Genomic DNA, 12,138 nt, shown 5'->3' with positions numbered 1-12,138 from the left:
CCTAGGCATTGAGTGACGATGAGAGAGGCTGCATCTCTGGAGGCGCCAGTTAAGCTAGGTGCGGTCTCCGCATGTGTGTGTTGTGGGACAACGGAGCTATCTGAGGCATGTTGAGCGGGACTAGGGGCTCCGCAGTAAAATAAAACATTGAGAGCTACCCTAAACAACAGTATACAAGGCATATTGACAAAGAGAGGCATAAAGCAATCACAGGTGTTGATTGGGAGGGGTAAGACAACAACGGGCAAACAGCTAAGACAACAACAACCGTTGTAAATGGCAATGAATGTGCAGAGAGGGTCAGTTAGCTACACACAGGACCTGAGTTCGAGGCTTGGGCCAACAGATAAACAAAATTAAGTACCGTGTTAATGAACAGTCCAGCAGGCATCAGTTGTGTAGCCGAGTGATCATGAGCAGCAATAGATGAAACAGGGAGCTGTTCGGGTGTGGTCGTTACTACGCTAGCCGAGCGGGAGACACGGCATTCATAAAAGCTAACGGGCCGGGGCTAGCAGATGGGTCTTCACCGACATCCACGACGCAGAGGCCGGTTGAGAGCACATCGGTCTAATTACGTCAGCAGACCAGTCGTGATGGATCGGCGGGGCTCCGTGTTGACAAAGGGTCCAGGCCAGTTGGTAAGAGAGGTATTGTAGTTGGTGTACTTTGTTTGCTAGCCGAGAGATAGCCTCGTGCTAGGCTAACTGGTGAGTGCTTCTGGACAAGGGCATCTGGACAAGGGTAGCAGCTAGCTAGCTAGCTGCGATGTTCCGGTGTAATGGTCCAGAGCTTGCAGCAGGAATCCGGTGATGTAGTGGAAAAAAGCAGTCCGATATGCTCAGGGCTGATATCGCGCTGTGCAGACTGGCAGGTATTATCCGGGTTAAAGCGGCTGGTGTCTGAGCGAAAAGGTAAAGACCGCTAGCAGTGGCTAACAATGACTAAATAGCTAGCCAGTTAATTAGCTACTATCTTCTGATGGCTAGCTTCTGATGGAGGTTCCAGTTATAAGGTCTAAAAAAAACTGGGCCGGCTCCAGTACATGGTAGACTGGGAGGGGTACAGCCCAGAGGAGCCGACATCCTGGACCCCAACATCGTCCGAGATTTCCATCTCCGCCGTCTGTACCGATCCGCTCCTCACCCTCGGGGCTGTACCCCTGGCCCGCATCGTCCTGCGGCTGTAGCCGTTACACACACCTGTCCCCTAAAATGTCTGTTCTGTAATTTGATTTAGCCATAACTTAATTAGTATTGTTCAATGTAGTGTGGGAAATACAATCAAATGGATCATGTATGTTTTTCTGAAGATGTATTTGAAAAATTTACCAAATCACTGATTTATTAAAATATTTTTGATCCTTCGATTGAGAAAATACAATTTCAGCATGCTCTTAATGATTTCAAAATAGTGTGTGATATATGTGGATTAGAATGATATAACATGTACCAAACAGTGCTTGCATAATTAGTAATGGTAGCCTTAGTATCTTGTCCCATACATCAAGTTATATAACGGGTGGGTCTAATCCTGAATGCTGATTGCTTAAAACTGCATTCCAGCAAGTTACCACCGGCTAAATCTATGACGTTAAAATGGCTATTTACTCTATTCCATCTAACTGCGCAATCCACTGTCTCATCAGACCAGCCAGGCAATTTATGAACTTGATCTCCACTACAAGAAGCATCTAGACATTATCTCACATTTCTTTTCGACATTTTCGACATTTCTCTCAAGTGGCGCAGCTGTCTAAGGCACTGCATCACAGTGCTTGAGGCGTCTCTACAGACCCGGGTTCGATCCAGGCTGTGTCACAACCGGCCGTCCCTGGCAACCGAACCAATAGAACAAATGACCAACCGGCTATCTTGTGGAAGGATGAAATGGTATGAATAAATTAATCAAAATAACCTTTTTAATAAAAATATTTATCATTATTTGAAAATGTTGGTAACCCGTTGTATAAAAGTGACAATGCCCTCAAAGCCGGTGTTCTGAGAATATATTGGCACGGTTGGCCAGCCCTCGACTTCGTCTCGGGTTTAACAACGCCCATGCCAACATATCCTCCAAACACTGGCTTCGAATTCATTATCACTTAAGTAGAGTAATATTGAAATGGCTTCATGTCCATGGTTCCAAAATGTAGATAAAAGTAAGTTTAAGAATTAGTCATTTTGGTAGATTTTTGGGCACTTCACCACTTTCCTACCAAATATTTAAAGGATACATATACAGTATATGGCATACTTGGGCCATTTTTTGTGTTCTCCAGAACCCTTCAAATATTTTAAGCCATCATTGGGCTGTATGTAGGCCTACCAATTATTTATTGAGATATGACCATGTGAATCCTGTTCATTATGGCCCTTTGGAGCTGGTTGGTGGTCATTTCGGAAACCTGAGTATAATCAAAGAGGCACTGGAGTATTGCCGGAGCGCACCGGAGCGATGAATTAATGTCTCACAACATCACTTAATGAATGATTAGTATTCTGCATAACAGCCTGAAAATAATAGCATACTATAACATTACTGTATGACCAAAAACACCACGTATTTTATGAGATTTAAGGATGATTGTGCTGACTGGTTGCGTTTTTTTCTCATGATGCGGCCAAAACTAAACAACGCGCGGCAAACAATAAATATGCTCTGATGGAAACAATACAGGTAGGCTAGTCTGTAGGTTGCTCAGGTGAGCAACTTTCACTGGGGACGGGGTCATGTACCCCCCACATTCTGAAATTGTATTTTTGTCCCCCCCAGTTTTATCATTGCAATGTGATACAAAAAGTGCCAACAGGGTGCTTTAGGACCATGCAGACACCTACGAGCGGTCAGGTAGACTGTTTGGAGACAGATAGATTTAGGACCACTTGTGTCCACAAGTCCGCAACCACAGAGCAGGCTGACAGGCTGTGTGAAGGCAACGCTTCTGGAAGGCTGGCTGGACCAGCACTGGAAAGTTGGGAATAGTTCAGTGTGTATGTGTTGCGCTCTTTCACCGAATTGTAAAAGCAAGCAGAGCAGAAATTGGCTACCCTTTAGTTGACTGATGTAGCTGGCAAGGTAACTGATTTTTAACTTAACAGAAAAAAACGAGTGTTTATTCGCAGTGCTGAGCTATTATTGTAACCTGACATGTAACGTTAGCTAATGTGTCATTCCCTCTCGACTGAGGTGAATGAATAAGCTACACTAGCTAGTAGCTTCTACAGCTAGGTCAGCTCTAGCCTCTAGTTATCTGTCGGATAGTGATAGCCTGTTTGGACTCTGCTGTTGGGACAGCTTTATGTAGGCCCTAACAGTTTGTGGGCACCGTTTGAGTGCAATTAATGTATTGTTTAGTGTTGTGGCTTTGCTGGCATGCATCCCACTTTTTTTCTTGCCCCACATAGATTTACATGCTAAAATCGCCACTGAATATGAGTGATCAATATTTAGGCCTATTTCTAGGCAACGTAGTAAACTATGGCCTAATAATAGGCTTATTTAGGAAGGTTTGTTCATTTGTCAGGGTATTGGTTAAAAAGAATAACACTATTTATTTTTCAGTTACCTTTGATCTAGTTAAGTCTTATTAATCACTTAAACATACGTAATAATGATCTCTTACCTAGCTTGATGACTGTGGGAATTTTTGCTTTCTTTTTGTTCTAAATGGAGACGGCATATAGGATTGTGTAAAAATACAGGAAATTAGCTTTAGAGGCCCCACATTTTTGGGGGGAGAGGACCCCCAGACATCCCGCTAGGTTATGTCCCCCCTCTTCTAAAACCAAAGTGGCGCCCAAGAGCTCGTTAATATCATCTGCTCTGAAATCCGCTCATAGAGTATTTACTCACATCACTCAAGAAGAGATCTAAATACATATTCTCATGAAACCGTTTGAGATCAAATGGTTATGGTTGGCATTGACGCAGCTTGGAAATTTCACCCGTAAAACAAAATAATTGTCATACACGATGGCCTATTTTGAAATTAGGTAGGCCTATTTTGGTGTTTGAGGGTATTAAAATACAAAGATTTATTCAAGTCAATGTGTGTAGGCATAGGTAGATGTTGCATTTGAATGATGGGTTCTATGCGCATAAAATGATATTATTCAACAGGCTACGGTGCAAACTTTGAGAAATTATGACATCATTTTCTTTCTTTTTTTACACTCCGGCACCTAAAAATATTGCACAACACTACTGAGTATAATAGGTTGTATCTGCAATGGCACTATAGCTAGACATCTTCGTTTAGACTTTTACTTCCTTTGTGTAGAGGCTGAAATGGGTCTCTCTGCTTGACAATATATCAAAAGTGACATGTGTGTGTGTGTGGGGGGGGGTTATGGCCCTTATAATTAAAAATGAATTACCTTTTAATGTGGCATGAACACAACCAGTCACGATGCTTTCGTCTGATTGTCAAACAAATCACTTCAAAAAGTATGCTACCGGTGAATGTTTCTCCACTTCAAAATAATCCAAACAGTGCAATGCATGTACACTCAAGCCATTTGAGGAATGGAAATAGACATCTGTTTACCAAACACAAAAAGTACTAGGGTGACCATCCTGTTTTTTTCTGTGACAGTTTCATCCCCATTTCAGGAGTTCTTGACTTGTCAGGCAACAAAAAAGGTCAATTTGTCAGCATGACACATCAATTCATGTAGCCATAATCAATGGCAATCGCCGAACGTCATTAGGCACACTTTTTGAGTTTATGGTCAATTTATACTACCGGTAGCCAGTGATGCAGTGGTACATTTTTTGGGGTAAACTCTGATTGGTGGTTGGGGTGAAAATAGTAACACTCCCTATACTTTCAATGCATTTTTTTCTGAAAAAGGTGGATAATCTGCGTTTAGTTGCGTTTACCCTCCACTTGGCCTACACCACTACCGGTAGCCTACCCTCTCAGCCGAGGCAATTTTACACACATGAACACATGCAGAGCAGGTAGTTGAATCAAAACATGTTTACGCCCTAGTTCATGAGTTGTCCATAATTTATGGTTTGAATGCTTGGAGTCTTCACAGATCCTGTGATATAAAACACTACCTTTCTTTCCTTAATGGCATTTATGACAGAGTTCTTAGTCATTTATAAGCATTTAACAATTGAATTAGAACACTGAACTTAAACCCCGTACAATTCCTGGATCTTGGAGATCTGGAAAATACAAATGTAACTATGCCTATGTTGCATTTCATTATGTTTCACTGTGAAAACAGTTCTTATGGGCACACAAGTCCAAAATAATGTAGACCTATGCCATTGCAAAATTGAATGCTTCTAACCGAAAGAGTCAACTATAGGCCTATTGTCATTCATGTTGGATGGATTGGATGCACATTGGTGTCTAGCTGTAGGCTAGTAGTCTAGTGATATTGGCAACCATCATCAGCTGATGATGAAAAAAATATTGTGTGATAGAAAATAATGACGCTAAATACATGGTCTACTTCTTCTGGCCACGGCTGGCACGGCTCTCTAAACAGCTGACTGGAAAAAAGCAAACAATGATAAATCAACGGATAAATCTAATGCATTAGAATAAAGGCTATTTTTATACTGAGTGGACAGGGAGACGTTTGTGCAGCCACCTAGAAATACATGGTTTAAACCATGACAGAGGGTTGGGGGTTGTTCGTTTCATTTGGAAGCATTTCTTTTCATATTTACCACTGCATTTTAACAAATAGGAGAATGGTTAAATTGACATTATTTAGAGACCCCCCCCCAAAGTTTGACTTTTGTTGCATTAAGGGTAGCTAATGTCTCATTCAGGGGAGTTGAGCCCCCGTGGCTCCCTCATAATTCGCACCCTGCTGCCTCCAATCTTTAAAATGTTCTTAAAAGGTATGTAGTATTAGTGTACCAAGTTTGATACCTATATCATGAAGTGGAACAATCTGAGGTAAATTTGGTTCTTATCGGCTGGACTATATCAGGTGAGCAGAGATTACTGATGATTACAGAGTCCTCTCTCTCTCTCTCAACTCTGTGTTCTTTTTTCACTTTCTGTGCCAAACGATACTTTAGAATAAGGCTACTTTTAGAACTTGAAATACAGTACAAACTGACACAGGCCAGCTCAAAGCGTGATGTATATGCAATGATGTATATAAACCCTGGATTGCTGATGCTATGTTTTGGCCATTGAGAGGCTTTGAAGCCACCAGTCTGCCATATTGGCACTCCCCAGTAGGAGCAGTCCTCCATAGGAATTAATGTAATTCTACAGTTTTTCAATTAAATGTTTCAAGGACAAAACTACATGTATTTAAGTAGTTTTTTGTTGTAGTGGGGATAGTAACATTAATTATCTCAAAAAATTATACTTTAAGGAAAATCTTTTTATATATTTGTAAAAAAATAATAGATATATTATATTATATTATTTAAAAGTATCTGTAATAGAATAACGTGGCTAAAACAAATGTAGGGGGATGGGGGAGTGCCATGATGGAGGCAAGGTGGCTTCAGCACCGCACCCTCTATTAGTCAGTTAGTGTACACAGTGCCTTCGGAAAGTATTCAGACCCCTTGACTTTTTCCACATTTTGTTACTTTACAACCTTATTCTAAAATTGATTACATTGATGAGGGGGGGAAAACAATCTACACACAATATGCCATTAATGACAAAGCAAAAACTGTTTCGATTTTTTTTCTAATTCATATATATTTTGTATAATAATATCACATTTACATTAGTATTCAGACCCTTTACTCAGTACTTTCTTGAAGCACCTTTGGCAGCGATTACAGCATTGAGTCTTCTTTGGTATGATGCTACAAGCTTGGCACACCTGTATTTGGGGAGTTTCTCCCATTCTTCTCTGCAGATCCTCTCAAGCTCTGTCATGTTGGATGGGGATGCACAGCTATTTTCAGGTCTACCCAGAGATGTTCGATCGGGTTCAAGTCCGGGCGCTGACTGGGCCACTCAAGGACATTCAGAGACTTGTCCCGAAGCCATTCCTGCATTGTCTTGGCCGTGTGCTTTGGGTCGTTGTCCTGTTGGAAGGTGAACCTTGGCCCCAGTCTGAGGTCCTGAGCTCTCTGGAGCAGGTTTTCATCAAGGATCTCTCTGTACTTTGCTCCGTTAATCTTTTCCTCGATTAGTCTCCCAGTCCCTGCCGCTGAAAAACATCCCCACAGCATGATGCTGCCATCACCATGCTTCACAGTAGGGATGGTGCCAGGTTTCCTCCAAATGTGACGCTTGCCATTCAGGCCAAAGAATTCAATCTTGGTTTCATCAGACCAGAGAATCTTGTTTCTCATTGTCTGAGAGTCTTTAGTGCCTTTTGGCAAACTCCAAGCGGGCTGTCATGTGCCTTTTACTGAGGAGTGGGTTCCATCTGGCAACTCTACCATAAAAGCCTGTTTGGTAGAGTGCTGCAGAGATGGATGTCCTTCTGGAAGGTTCCTCCATCTTCACAGAGGAACTCTGGAGTTCTGTCAGAGTGACCATCGTGTTCTTGGTCACCTCCCTGACCAAGGCCCTTCTCCTCCGATTGCTCAGTTTGGCTCTAGGAAGAGCTCTAGGAAGAGTCTTGGTGGTTCCAAACTTTTTCCATTTAAGAATGATGGAGGCCACTGTGTTATTGGGGACATTCAATGCTGCAGAAATGTTTTGGTACCCTTCACCAGATCTGTGCCTCAACACAATCCTGTCTCAGAGCTCTACGGACAATCCCTTCGACCTCATGGCTTGGTTTTTGCTCTGACAACTGTGGAACCTTATATAGACGGGTGTGTGCCTTTCCAAATCATGTCCAATCAATTGAATTTACCACAGGTGGACTCCAATCAAGCTGTAGAAACATCTCAAGGATGATCAATGGAAACAGGATTCAACTGAGCTCAAGTTCCAGTCTCATAGCAAAGGGTCTGAATTTATTTTTAATTTTTTTATTTACATTTGCAAAAATCTCTAAAAACCTGTTTTCTCTTTGTCATTATGGGGTATTGTGTGTACATTGCTGAGGATTTGTTTTTATTGAATCAATTTTAGAATAAGGCTGTAACTTAACAAAATGTGGAAAAAGTCAAGGGGTCTGAGTACTTTCCGAAGGCACTGTATAGATTATTGTGTAAATGCCCAAGGTACATAGCCTACCGCAGGGTTCCCCAATTTACATTTTTTCGAATTTTCGTTGTTGGACATAAAAGACTGTAAAAACACCAGGAAATCAGCTCCAAGTGATTTTAATTTTGGATATCCGTTCATAAGTATTCCCACACATAATAGAGAGACATGATCATGTACAAATGTACAAAAACGTTTCAAATTATTACGTTTTATTCAAATACTGGGCAAAAACTGGTTGAATCAACATTGTGTCCAAATCATTGTGATGACGTGGGAATCAACGTGGAAAATTGGAATTTAGTATTTTTTTCACCCAACTTTTAACCTAAATCCAATGAAATGGTCAAATGTTTTGTTGATTTCACATTGAATTCACCTTAGTTGACAACTCAACCAAATGTAAATCAAAACTAGATGTTTGTGCCCAGTGGGATGATTCTCTCGCTCTCTCCCTTAGATAACTGTGACAAAGGCTCACCAGCGCCCATAATTCCACCAGCTCCCATAATTCCACCATTTGACATTGTTGTTTTTCAACCTCACTCAGACGCATCTGAGCTAACTACACTGTGCACCCTTAAGTACACAAATGTTTGTGTGCGTGTTCATTTGTAAACAAGTTATTGTTTAATTATAACTTTGCGTGAACTTTGCTGATCAGTGGGGCGAAGCATGTCTCCCCTTCAGCGCGTAATTATTCAGGCTAATTGCTGGCCCTGTTCACAGAGCATAAAGCACTGCTCATCCCTCAGCATGGCTATCTCACATGCCTTCATTTCACTGGCTGTGTCCCAAATAGCACCTTATCCCCTATGTAGTGCCCCACTTTTGATCAGAGCCCTATGGGCCCTGATCAAAAGCAGTGCTCTACATAGCTGTTAGGGTGCAATTTGGGAAGCACTCACTGGCTGTCTCCTCAACAGAAACATTAACAGAATTTGAATGGTTCAATGTCTCTTATGATCCTAGTTGTCAAGATAAAAGCATATGGTGCTGAAAAGAAGGAGGGGGTGGATATACATGTTATTTTTTTATTCTCACGTCTAAAATGGATATAATAATAATAAAGACATGACGTTAGCAATTTGTCTGTCTTTATACCGTAAACATGCATTGTTGTCCCACCCAGTCTGTTCTCCTTCCAAATCAATGCTGGGTAATCAGAGAGGACACAAAGCCACATATATACGACTGTCATGGTGAGGCCTCCCTCTCTCTAAAGATGAGCAAAAAAGACTATATAAAATAAATAATACAAATACTTAGCTATATTGTATGCTACATTTTCTTTAACCAATTATATTATTTTCTCCCCCTTGCTAGAATAATGACACTTAGCTTTTTTCTAAAATGCTTTGTGATATTGGAGAACACATTAAGGGGGATCTTAGACCATTTTCTCCATACAGAATCTTTCCAGATCCTTGATATCCTTCCTCTGTACTTATGGACTGCCCTCTTCAATTCAAATCACAGGTTTTCAACAGGGTTCCAGTCCGGAGACTAAGATGGCCATTGCAACATTTTGTGGTCAATTAACCATTTCTTTATGGATTTTGATGTGTGCTTGGGGCTATGGTCTTGCTGGAAGATCCACTTGAGGCCAACATTCAGCCTCCTGGCAGAGGCAACCAGGTTTTTGGTTAAAATGTCCCGGTACTGGGTAAAGTTCTTGATGCCATTGACCTTAACAAGGGCCCCAGGACCAGTGGAACCAAAATGGACCCATAACATCAAAGATCCCATTTTTTACAATAGTTATGGGGTTATTTTCTTATTATGCTTCTTTATTTCAAAGCTAAACCCACCACTGGTGTGTGTGGCCAAAGAGCTCTATTTTCAGGTCACCTGACCATACCACCGGTTCCAATCAAAGTGCCAATGCTGTTAAGCAAACTCCAGGCGTTTACATTTGTTCAATGACATGAAAATAGAGCTCTTTGGCCACACACACCATTGGTGGGCTTTGCTTTGAAAGAAAGATTGGCACCCTTGTACTTTTGAGCTGAATGCATTTCCTCTTCACCTTTGAGACCACATCCCGCTCTATAAATCTCACATCAGTTCATTTTCAGTTCCTCCCTATCGCTCACAACTGTTACGATGGCATCTCTGTCTGTGTCAAACAACAAAATTCTCCCTGAATCTCTTCAAGAAGATCAGCGAGAGGAACAGCGAAGGAAACATCTCTCCTCTGATCATCTCCTCTGATTTGGCTATGGTATTCCTTGAGGCCAAGGGCAATACTGTTACACAGATGTCAGAGGCGCTGCACCTCCACAAAGCTGAGGGTGACATCCATGATGGGTTAAAAAAAACTCCTGTCTGAGCTGAACAAAGACAAACCCCATACACACTGAGCCTGGCCATCCGCCAGTTTGAAGGGGCCAGGGGCAATATTGCCGCACGGATGTTAGAGGCCCTGCCCCGCCACAAAGCTGAGGTGTTCAGAAAACTCCTGTCTGGGCCCCTTACGCACTACCCCATATGCACTGAACCTGGCAAAGCCTTTACAAAAGCTTTTCTTTGTGAAACTAGAAAGTACTACGGTGCCAGGTTAGAGTCTGTCAACTTTGAGTCCAATGCAGAGGCAGCTAGGGTTAATATTAACAACTGGGTGGATAAAAAGACAGAGGGAAAACTCCAGAACCTGTTGCAAAAGGGAGCTGTCAACAACCAAAACTTGTTGGTGAATGCCATTTATTGCAAGTGAGGAAAGGAGTTCAAGGAGAGATCCACCAGAGAAGCTCAGTTCAAGGTGAGAAGAAATTAGAGGAAGCCAGTGAAAATTATGTATCAGGAGAGCATGTTCTGCTTGACCTTAATCCCTGAGGTCAACTGCTAGATTCTGGAGCGATCTGAGCATGCTCCCGGAAGAGATAGAGGACAAACTGGGCTGGAGAAGCTGGAGAGGGAGCTCACGTATGATAACTTTGTTGCATGGACCAGGTGGGACATATGCACTTCCCCAGATTGAAAATGGAGAAGACCTGCGACCTAAAAGCCATTCTGGTCAGCATGGGCATGATGGACTCCTTTGAAGAGTTCATGAGCAATTTCTAGGGTTTGTCACCCAACAACAACCTGGAGTTGTCTGAGGTGGTACACAAGGCCTTTGTAGAGGTGAATGAGGAAGGCACCGAAGGCTGCGGCTGTCACAAGGCGGTCTCCCTGATCAGTAATGTTAAAAGAGCATAATATACGTACCTTCAAAGCCGACCATCCCTTTCTGTTCTTCATCCGCCACAACAATACTCAAAACATCCTCTTCTGTGGCAGGTACTGCTCCCTTTAAAGTGATGCTACAGAGGTTTTGTATAAACGGGCCCCCAAGATTTTGCACTATTGTGTGCAACGTCATTCATTTCATATATGTTACGTCCTGCAAATAAAAGATATGTTACGAATTCCAATTCATACAATTGGACTTTGCAATACTTAAGGGTGATCGTCCTTGTAAACAACGTTGTCATTTGTAATAATTATGGTCATTTACGTAATCTCGGTTAACCCAGAAGTAAAATCTTGTGTAATTTGGTCAGCTGCATGATTAACTTCTGGCCAAAATGTGTTAGAAGTTGAGAGTTCCGGCAAAGACGGAGGCCTAGATTCAATCAGATCAAGCGCTAACCGGCGATAGCCAACACCTGCATAGCTGATGTTTTGGCAGTGTAAGAGGTGGAACTGTGTTGGAGTTGTCAAATCGGTGAGGAGCTGCTCTTGTGATCATTGTCATAAAGCCATACCCGCCCCACTTGCGTTGGAAGTTCAGAACGTGAAAGTGTACGCTATATAGAAATAATGACGCTCAAATTGAAAATCATTAAATGTGATCATGAGGACTTCTATCAGCCTAATCGAGGTGTAGATACAAATTCACATTCCAGTGTTCGGACTTGTAAACATGGCTGTATGGCATTTCTCTTAAAGCGACTCGGTGCAGCCAATGGCAATGTCTGCTTTAGGTATAATGCTGGGAGCTGCTTCTGGATTTGACAGCTCAAAAGCAGTCCCACCTCTGACACTGT

General features: G+C 42.1%; 1 pseudogene; it reads left to right on the top strand.

The window, feature by feature from the left end:
* Nucleotides 1–10,520: 10,520 nt before the first annotated feature.
* LOC139572613 (leukocyte elastase inhibitor pseudogene) lies at nucleotides 10,521–11,405 on the top strand (annotated as a pseudogene).
* The last annotated feature ends 733 nt before the right edge of the window (nucleotides 11,406–12,138 follow it).

Source organism: Salvelinus alpinus, chromosome 4, assembly GCF_045679555.1.
Source record: "Salvelinus alpinus chromosome 4, SLU_Salpinus.1, whole genome shotgun sequence".
NCBI lineage: Eukaryota > Metazoa > Chordata > Actinopteri > Salmoniformes > Salmonidae > Salvelinus > Salvelinus alpinus.
This window is presented reverse-complemented; position numbering and strand designations above follow the sequence as displayed.